The sequence below is a fragment of the Beta vulgaris genome, chromosome 8 (assembly GCF_026745355.1).
Source record: "Beta vulgaris subsp. vulgaris cultivar EL10 chromosome 8, EL10.2, whole genome shotgun sequence".
NCBI lineage: Eukaryota > Viridiplantae > Streptophyta > Magnoliopsida > Caryophyllales > Amaranthaceae > Beta > Beta vulgaris.
This window is the reverse complement of record NC_079209.1, coordinates 57,474,245-57,482,617: the sequence shown is the minus strand read 5'-3', so window position 1 is coordinate 57,482,617 and position 8,373 is coordinate 57,474,245. Positions and strand designations below refer to the sequence as shown.

At 34.1% G+C, this 8,373-nt stretch overlaps 1 non-coding gene across 1 annotated transcript; it reads left to right on the top strand.

Moving 5' to 3' along the window:
- Positions 1-4,745: 4,745 nt before the first annotated feature.
- TRNAG-UCC (transfer RNA glycine (anticodon UCC)) lies at positions 4,746-4,817 on the top strand. The gene has a single exon. It is a non-coding gene; the product is annotated as a tRNA-Gly (tRNA).
- Positions 4,818-8,373: the final 3,556 nt, after the last annotated feature.

Sequence of the window (8,373 nt, the reverse complement as noted above, 5' to 3'; positions counted from 1 at the left end):
AACGTTACAAGTCACGTCGGTACTCTTATGAATGTTTTGGGAGAAAATATGACCAGGTCCGGAAAAGTCCAAAAATATCGCAAAAACAGCCAAAATAGAAGGTTATTATAATACACGTTTTTGGACTTTCCCGGGGACCGAGCTCCGAACACCACAAGATGACTCCTAGGGCATGGGAGGTCATTGGAAAGGAGTCATATGGCTTGGAACGAATATTTGGATGCCTTTACGTTCATTTCGAGGCAGTTTCAGGTTTCACGAGAAATGAACAAATGGGGTGTTTCGAGGCTTTTTGAGGCAATGCAAATTGTGTCAAGCACCCGCACAACATTACAAGTCACGTCGGAACTCCTAGGAATGTTTCGGGATAAAATATGACCAGGCCCGGAGAAGTCCAAAAAGGTCCCAAAAACAGGCAAAATTGAAGGTTATTATACATGCTTTCGGACTATCCCGAGGCCCAAGCTCTGAACACCATGGGATGGCTCATAGGCGCATGGAAGGTCAATGGAAAGGATTCATGTGGTTTGGATCGAATATGTGGATGCCTTTACGTTCATTTTGAGGCAGTTTCAGGTTTCACGAGAAAAGACAAAATGTGGTGTTCAGAGGATTTTCGAGGCAATGTAAATGGTGCCAAGCACACGCGCAATGTTACAAGTCACGTCAGCACTCCTAGGAATGTTTCGGGAGAAAATATGATCTGGTCCGGAGAAGTCCAAAAATGTTGCAAAAATAACCAAAATTGAAGGTTATAATACACGGACTTTTCCGGGACCCGAACTTCGAATGCCACAGGATGCCTCCTAGGTATATGGTAGGTCATTTGAAAGGAGTCATGTGGCTTGGAACGAATATATGGATGTTTTTACGTTCATTGCGAGATAATTTTGAATTTCACAAGAAATGAACAAATTGGGGTGTTCAGAGGCTTTTCGAGGCAACACAAATGGTGCCAAACACTCGCGCAACGTCACAAGTCACGTCGACTTTCCTATGAATGTTTCGGGAGAAAATATGACTAGGTCCGGAGAAGTCCAAAAATGTCCCAAAAACAGCCAAAATTGAAGGTTATAAGTAGTAAAATGTAAAGGTGACCCAATCCGATTAAAATTTTGCCGAACTAATACTACCTCCGTTCTTTTTCTATTACAACAATGTGTTTGGACACAATTTTTAAGAATTTGGAACAAATGAGTAGTTTAGCATAAAAGTAAATCTTTAATTAACTAGGGTATGAGAGAAATCATCCTTAGAAAATAAAAGCAATTTTATAAGGCAAAGTGAGTAATTAATGATGGTATTAATAAGATAAAGTAAGGGTAATATTGTTAATTAAAGTTGAATTTTACACTAAAATTGGAATTGTTGCAATAGATGTGAAACTACCCAAAATTGTAATTATTGTAATATAAAAAGAACGGAGGAAATATATTGTAACCTCGTCTCATGTATGAATCTATAATATGTAAACTTTTCTGTATTATAGGAACCTTAGTGCTTTACCATTTAATATTACCATACATCATCAATTCTAAAATAAGTAAAATGTTGAAGGAGATTGTGGAATTAAAGAAAGCAAAGAGATAGAAACAAAAGAAATTGTGACCTATGTGCAGAAAGAGCCGGTCTTATAAGAGACTATCTAATTTTAATTTAAAATTAGGTATTTGTTTTTGCTTGATTAATGGTTAAAGTTTTATTAAAATACCGCAAGTAAACGTTGTAGCGCATATGGGTCGAATTATAGATTTTTTCACCAATTGGGACCTATAGATTTTCTTTTCACCGTTTAGGACCTAAAATCAAATTTCGATGATATAAATTAACATTGGGTTAATATATGAGTCTCACATGAGTTTTTTTTACTCACAAAACGCTCACCATTCCTTCAATCATCAAAGCATGCTTTTTTAACCTCCAAATGAAAAATCTTTTTCAATCACAAATCCTATTTTTTTCTTTCATAATATTTGTCTCAAATTCGCTCTAATTATTTTCATATTCAACTTGTACATTATATTACAAAATGTTAATCATTATTTTCATTTTTTTACCCAATCAATTCTTGTGCTTTTCTCAAAATTCTAGGGTTCTTTCATAATCTATAAACAAATTCATTCAACGGTACGGTTCCGAGTGTAAATCCAATCTCAATCTTGCTAATGTTTCTTATAAAGCTTCTTTTGAAAAGATCTCATGAACAAGCATTAGAAGCTTCCTAAGATATTCACTTTAACTTGCAGAATTTTTTCATGTTAAGGACTTGTTTTCTTCGACATAAAACAACTGAATTGAATTGAATCAAACTGAACTGAATTGAATTGAACTGAATTGATTGCAACAGAATTAAACTGAAATGAATTAAATTATAACTAATAGAAATGATAATTGAAGGTGAATTGATTGCAACTGAACTGTACTGAATTGATTGCAACTGAACTGAATTGAACTGAACTGAATTGATTGCAACTGAATTTAATTGAAAATAAGATGGGCTAAACAGGCCCTAAGTGGGTTTATTCAAATGTCTTACATTACCAAGTACCGATTTGAAATTTCCATTACATTCAAAATGTTTTTGATGAGGTTGCACTGCATCAATGCTTTTTCTTGAATTAAGCTTCTAGGAGGTCGCACACAAGGTGTTTGCTTAATTGCTTGAAAGAGAAATTTTGGTTCAATTCGCCAAATTCTTCTATGTCGTTAATTAACTGTGGCTTGTGGGCATTGCAATGACATCGTTTGCATTGAATAATGTGACTTATGATCATCGAGCTTGAGTCATTGATAATAAACATCGAGTTATTGTTTCTAGTTGCTTGTATAGTATTCTTACGATAGCTGATGTTAAAAGATTTAGAGAAGAAGGAAATGGAAATTGATGGACTAATGTTTGAAGGAAGCTGTGTTTTGGTTCCCTTGTTGTTTTACTATACTCGTACTATACTATTTCTAATGGTAACATTTTGGGTTTTTTAAAATCAATAAGATCTCAGGTGAGTTAATGGTGGGTTAAGTTGCTTGATTTATTCTAACCCTAAGTTCTAAAGGGTGAAAAACAAAAACATGACGCAGGTCTTTAAAGGCGAAAAGCTTGAAACTTGAGGTCCTTGCATTCTTAACTCGGATAAAACACTAGTTGATTTCAAATTATGAAATAGCTACATAATTCAAATATCAAGAAAATTCTATTAACTAATAACTAAACTAATTACAAGATATGACAAACTTTGATAATTATTACGATAATTAAATCACTAAGATTAAACATCATCATACATTAATATGCATTGATCAATGTATAACTCACATCCCAGTTATTCAATTATAGTTTAGGCGAAATTGCTATTCCCTTATGATGACTCAGCAATAAAGCACAGATGTGAACCGAAATTAAATCTTTAATTAATCATGCATCAATACCTAAAGCTCACTTTCGTGATAGCAAATGATCTAACTAGGGATATCAGTGGGTAATTATTGACCCCATCCGAATTCGTGGATCCAGATACGTTTTTAGCGGATCCGAATCCTCATATTTCTGGACTCAATGGATCAGGGTATGATTTGGATCCCGAGTTTATCAAAACAAGTATGGATCGAGTCCTAAACCATTACACCCCCCCTCGGGGTTCGTTTACCCGTTTTTAAAAAGTTATTATTTTTTTTGGTAAGTAAGATCTTTCCATTCTTTTTGTAACCCTCTCTTAAATTCTTTTCCCTTTTCTCTCAACAAACCAAACGCCCCTTAGTTTGTTACTTTTTCTTTCCGCTCAAGTAACAAAATTTATTTGTTGGCGGTAATGGAATCATTTTCATTCCAATTTTTGAACCAAACACCCAATAAATATAACAAGTTTTGTTACTATTCTACTCTTTCATATGGTTACATTTCCTTCGCATTCCATAAATTGAACCAAACATTCTCTAATGTTAATCCAAATATATGGAAATTGTCATATATATATTTTATTTTAAAATGTACAGCAAAAAAATCTTTCATATTTCCTAATAATATACTAGCAGTAATTAATAATTAATTAGTTTGCCAAAAGCTCTACTTACTCCATTTACAGATAGAATATGTGTTTGGACCTTAATTTTTAATTTTTATGTATCTTTTGAAAATTCATGTCAACTCCAATTATAGGATTTTAACAAAATATTATGATTATTGTGCGTGCTTATCAATACACTTCTTTGACCTTAAATATCTTTTATTACTCCCTCCGTTTTAAAATATAACGCATTTACGCTTTACGAAAATTTTATTTGACCAAAAATATCTCCGAGAATATGGTAAATAAAAATTATAAAAATTATATCGTTGGATCCGTCTTGAAAAATACTATAATAACATTATTTTTTAATTTTTTTTATCAACATAGATTGAGAGTAATTAACGGTCAAAGTCTAACCTCAAACATCGTGCGTGCCTTATATTTTGAACCGGAGGGAGTATATATTAGTAAAAATCATAACAATTGGATATTTATAAAGTATTCATTGAGACGAATCAAACAAGACATCATAAAATTATATTTTTTTCTTATATGAAGTATTAGGTAAAGTTTTAGAAGATTCACTCAAATTATTAATAATGTTAAGATTTTAAGTGAGGGACAAAAACATACAGGGGATTGGGGAGTATCAAGTAATTGTGTTTGTGTTTGTGTTTGTGTTTGTGTTTGGAAAAAGCAATCATTGTAGAATAAGGTATCAAAGGAGTAAAATTATAAGAAGCGTCTGTAGTCCAACGGTTAGGATAATTGCCTTCCAAGCAATAGACCCGGGTTCGACTCCCGGCAGACGCATTTTTTTGTTGCCAATTTTTGGCTTTCCTCTTCTGAGTTTTATAACTCGACAGGAATCATCTTTGCGTTCGCTGACAACCACACTTCCGAATTCCAGCATTTACATTTTACACAACGTGCGAATATCATACACTTGGGCTGGCCCAATAAAGCTTGTCACGTGGGCTGGCCCAATAAAGCTTGTCACGTGGGCTGGCCCAATAAAGCTTGTCACGTGGGCAAAGGCCTGTACGTGGGCCTGCTCACTTCTTCTATGAACATGATATAGACGTTTGTGCATTAGGTATGTCTAGTGTTTTTATTCACTGTCACAAAATCAAAACGTAAACAAATGTGAGAGAGCCTTAACAACTAATAGTTAAAGTTCAAATTTGGACACTAACATATGTTATGAGTCTATGTAATAAATAGCTGATGTTATTAGTTTTTGTTATTAGCCTTCAATAAATATCTGTTAGTTAGTTATAACTAACTACAGTATAAATACATCTCTTGCTGTAATATTGTAGTTACTTTTGCCACTAATAACAGAATAGAGGAGATAATTTTCTCTCTCTTCTCTCATTCCTCTCTATACAATTCACATGGTATCAGAGCGGGTTCTTTTCTTGATCCGCATATGAACTCGAAGAAAATTCTTGATTGAACACATTCTGAAGTTAAAGATTGTAGAAGATTATTCTGGAAATTTCTTCTTCTTTGCTTCAATCAATGGCGGAAAGTCCTGGAGATAACTCTGTCAATAACGACAGTAATGTGAGTATCAATTACAATGATCCATTTTACATTTCTAATTCAGATCAAACTATGAACAAATTAGTTGCAATTAATTTGAATTCAACTAATTTTGTTAGCTGGAAAAAGAATGTAAAACGAGCTTTGATTGCGAAGAATAAGCTTGGATTTCTTGATGGATCAATTACGAAACCTAATTCTAATGATAAGGATTTCAATAGATGGATTAGATGTGATTATCTGATTACTTGTTGGATTATGAACTCTATGGAACCGGAAATTGGTGAGAATTTCACTTTTGTAGAGAGTTCAATTCAACTATGGAATGAAGTATGTGAGAGGTATGGTCAGTCCAATGGACCTCAAATATATCAGTTAAAGAAGGATTTGGAGAAATTGAAACAAGAAAACATGTCTGTTGTGGTTTATTTTGGGAAAATGAAGCGATTGTGGGATGAAATACAGAACTTAAGGAATTTTCCAGATTGTAGTTGTGGTGCTATTGCAAAATGTAGCTGCAATTTTATGAAGAAGATTGCAGATTTTCAGGCAGAAGAAAAATTAGTTGAGTTCTTGCTTGGACTTAATGATGGATATGACAATGTTATCACTAATATTCTATCAATGGATCCTCTACCTTCCATTAATAGAGCATTTGCCTTAGCTCAGCAGATTGAAAAACAAAAACAGATCTCTGGAACTCAATATTCAACTCAAGAAATAAGTGCTCTGGCAGTTCAAAGAAGTTCTGGTGGGAAAAGAGACTGGAAGAAGGAAAAATTGGAGAAATTAAACTTGCATTGTGATTATTGCAAGGGTAAAGGACATCTTAAGGATCAGTGTTTCAAACTTATTGGTTTTCCTGATTGGTATCACAAGAAACCTGGTCCTAGTTCTTTTAGTCACAATTCTGGCAAGATGAGTGCTCATGTTACTACTGACAATTCCTTTGAGGATACTCCTCTTGATTTCTCTGCTGCTGGTCCATCTACTGCCTCAGTTAATCATGTTGACAATGCTATGCTTCACTCTATGTTTCAAGACTTTCTTAACACCATACAAATCAAACAAGGTGTTGGAGAATCTTCTAACAGCCTTGTCTCCTCTGCTAATGTGGCAGGTATACTTCTTAAATCAATATGGATTATTGATTCTGGTGCAACTAATCATATGGTGTATGATGTTAATTTATTTTCTGTTAAAAGAACTCTTCCTAAAGCTATTAAAGTAGGATTGCCTGATGGTAGTTATACTTTAGTTTCTGAAGTTGGAAAAGTGGTGATATGTGCTAGTATTGTTCTACATGATGTGTTACTTGTGCCTAGCTTTAAGCATAATTTATTATCTGTGGGAAAGCTGGCTGATCAGAACAAGATTACAGTTCATTTTACTTGCTCTAAGTGTATGTTTGTGGATAGTGCTGGGAAAGAGTTGATTCAAGGTACTAAAGTAGGTGGTCTCTATTATCTTAATGTGCATCAATCTACTCAAGACAAACTTGCTTGTTCTTCTTCCTACATAAACTCTTCCTCACAATCTGCCACCAAATATATACCACCTCATATAGTTAATTCTACTTCTACACTTTCTATTGACACTTTTCATGCTAGATTAGGTCATTCTTCTATTTCTAGAATGCAGCATGTGAATCCTTCTCTTTGTTCCCATTCACCTAATTTCTTTTGTGAAATATGTGTATTTGCCAAGCACCATAAATCACCTTTTCCTAGAAGTATTTCTAAAGCTCATGATTCATTTGCTCTTATTCACATAGACCTTTGGGGTCCTTATAGAATCAAAACACTTCATGGAGCTTCTTATTTCCTAACAATTCTGGATGATTTCAGTAGAACAACATGGACTTTTCTCTTACAAAACAAACAACAAGTATATAAAACTATTGCCAATTTCTTAGCTCATGTTGAAACACAATACAATCAGTCTGTTAAGAGCATAATATCTGACAATGGCACTGAAATTATACAAGAACAGTGTCTTGACCTTTTCTGTAACAAAGGCATATTCCATCAAAGAAGCATTCCTGGTGTTCCCCAACAAAATGGGAGAGTAGAAAGAAAACACAAACACCTCCTTGAAGTGGCTAGATCCTTGAAATTTCAATCCCATTTGCCTTCACATTTCTGGGGAGAGTGCCTTCTCACTGCCACATTCCTTATTAACAAAATTCCTACCCCTATACTTAATTGGAAAAGTCCATTTGAAGTTCTAACCAAACAAAAACCTGACTATGACTCTCTTAGAGTATTTGGATGCCTTTGTTATGCACACAATACTGATAGACACAAAGACAAGTTTAGTCCAAGAGCTGTCAAATGTGTTTTTCTAGGATATCCCTATGGTAAAAAAGGTTACAAAGTGTATGATTTACACACTAAGAAATGCTTTGTATCTCGAGATGTTACTTTTCAAGAAACTATCTTTCCCTTTCAAACTTCCTCTCAACCTATTTCCAATAATACCACAAATCCTACTTCCTCTACTGTACCTATTCCTATTGATTTATCTGATCATCACAATCCTTCATCTACTCCTGTATCCTCTCCTCTTACTCCTGATAATTCCTCACTGTCTATTCCTATTCATACAGTACCTATTGTTTCCAGTTCTTTGTCTTCTTCTCTTCCTTCTACTCCCTCTTCATCTAGTGACTCTACTGTTAATCTAGCTGATCCTACTGTTAATGACTCTGCTATTCCCACTTCTATTCCTTTATCTTCTGATATTCCCACATCTTTCACTCTTCCTAATATTAGACATTCTACTAGAATTTCTAAACCTCCCATCAAACTTCAAGATTTTG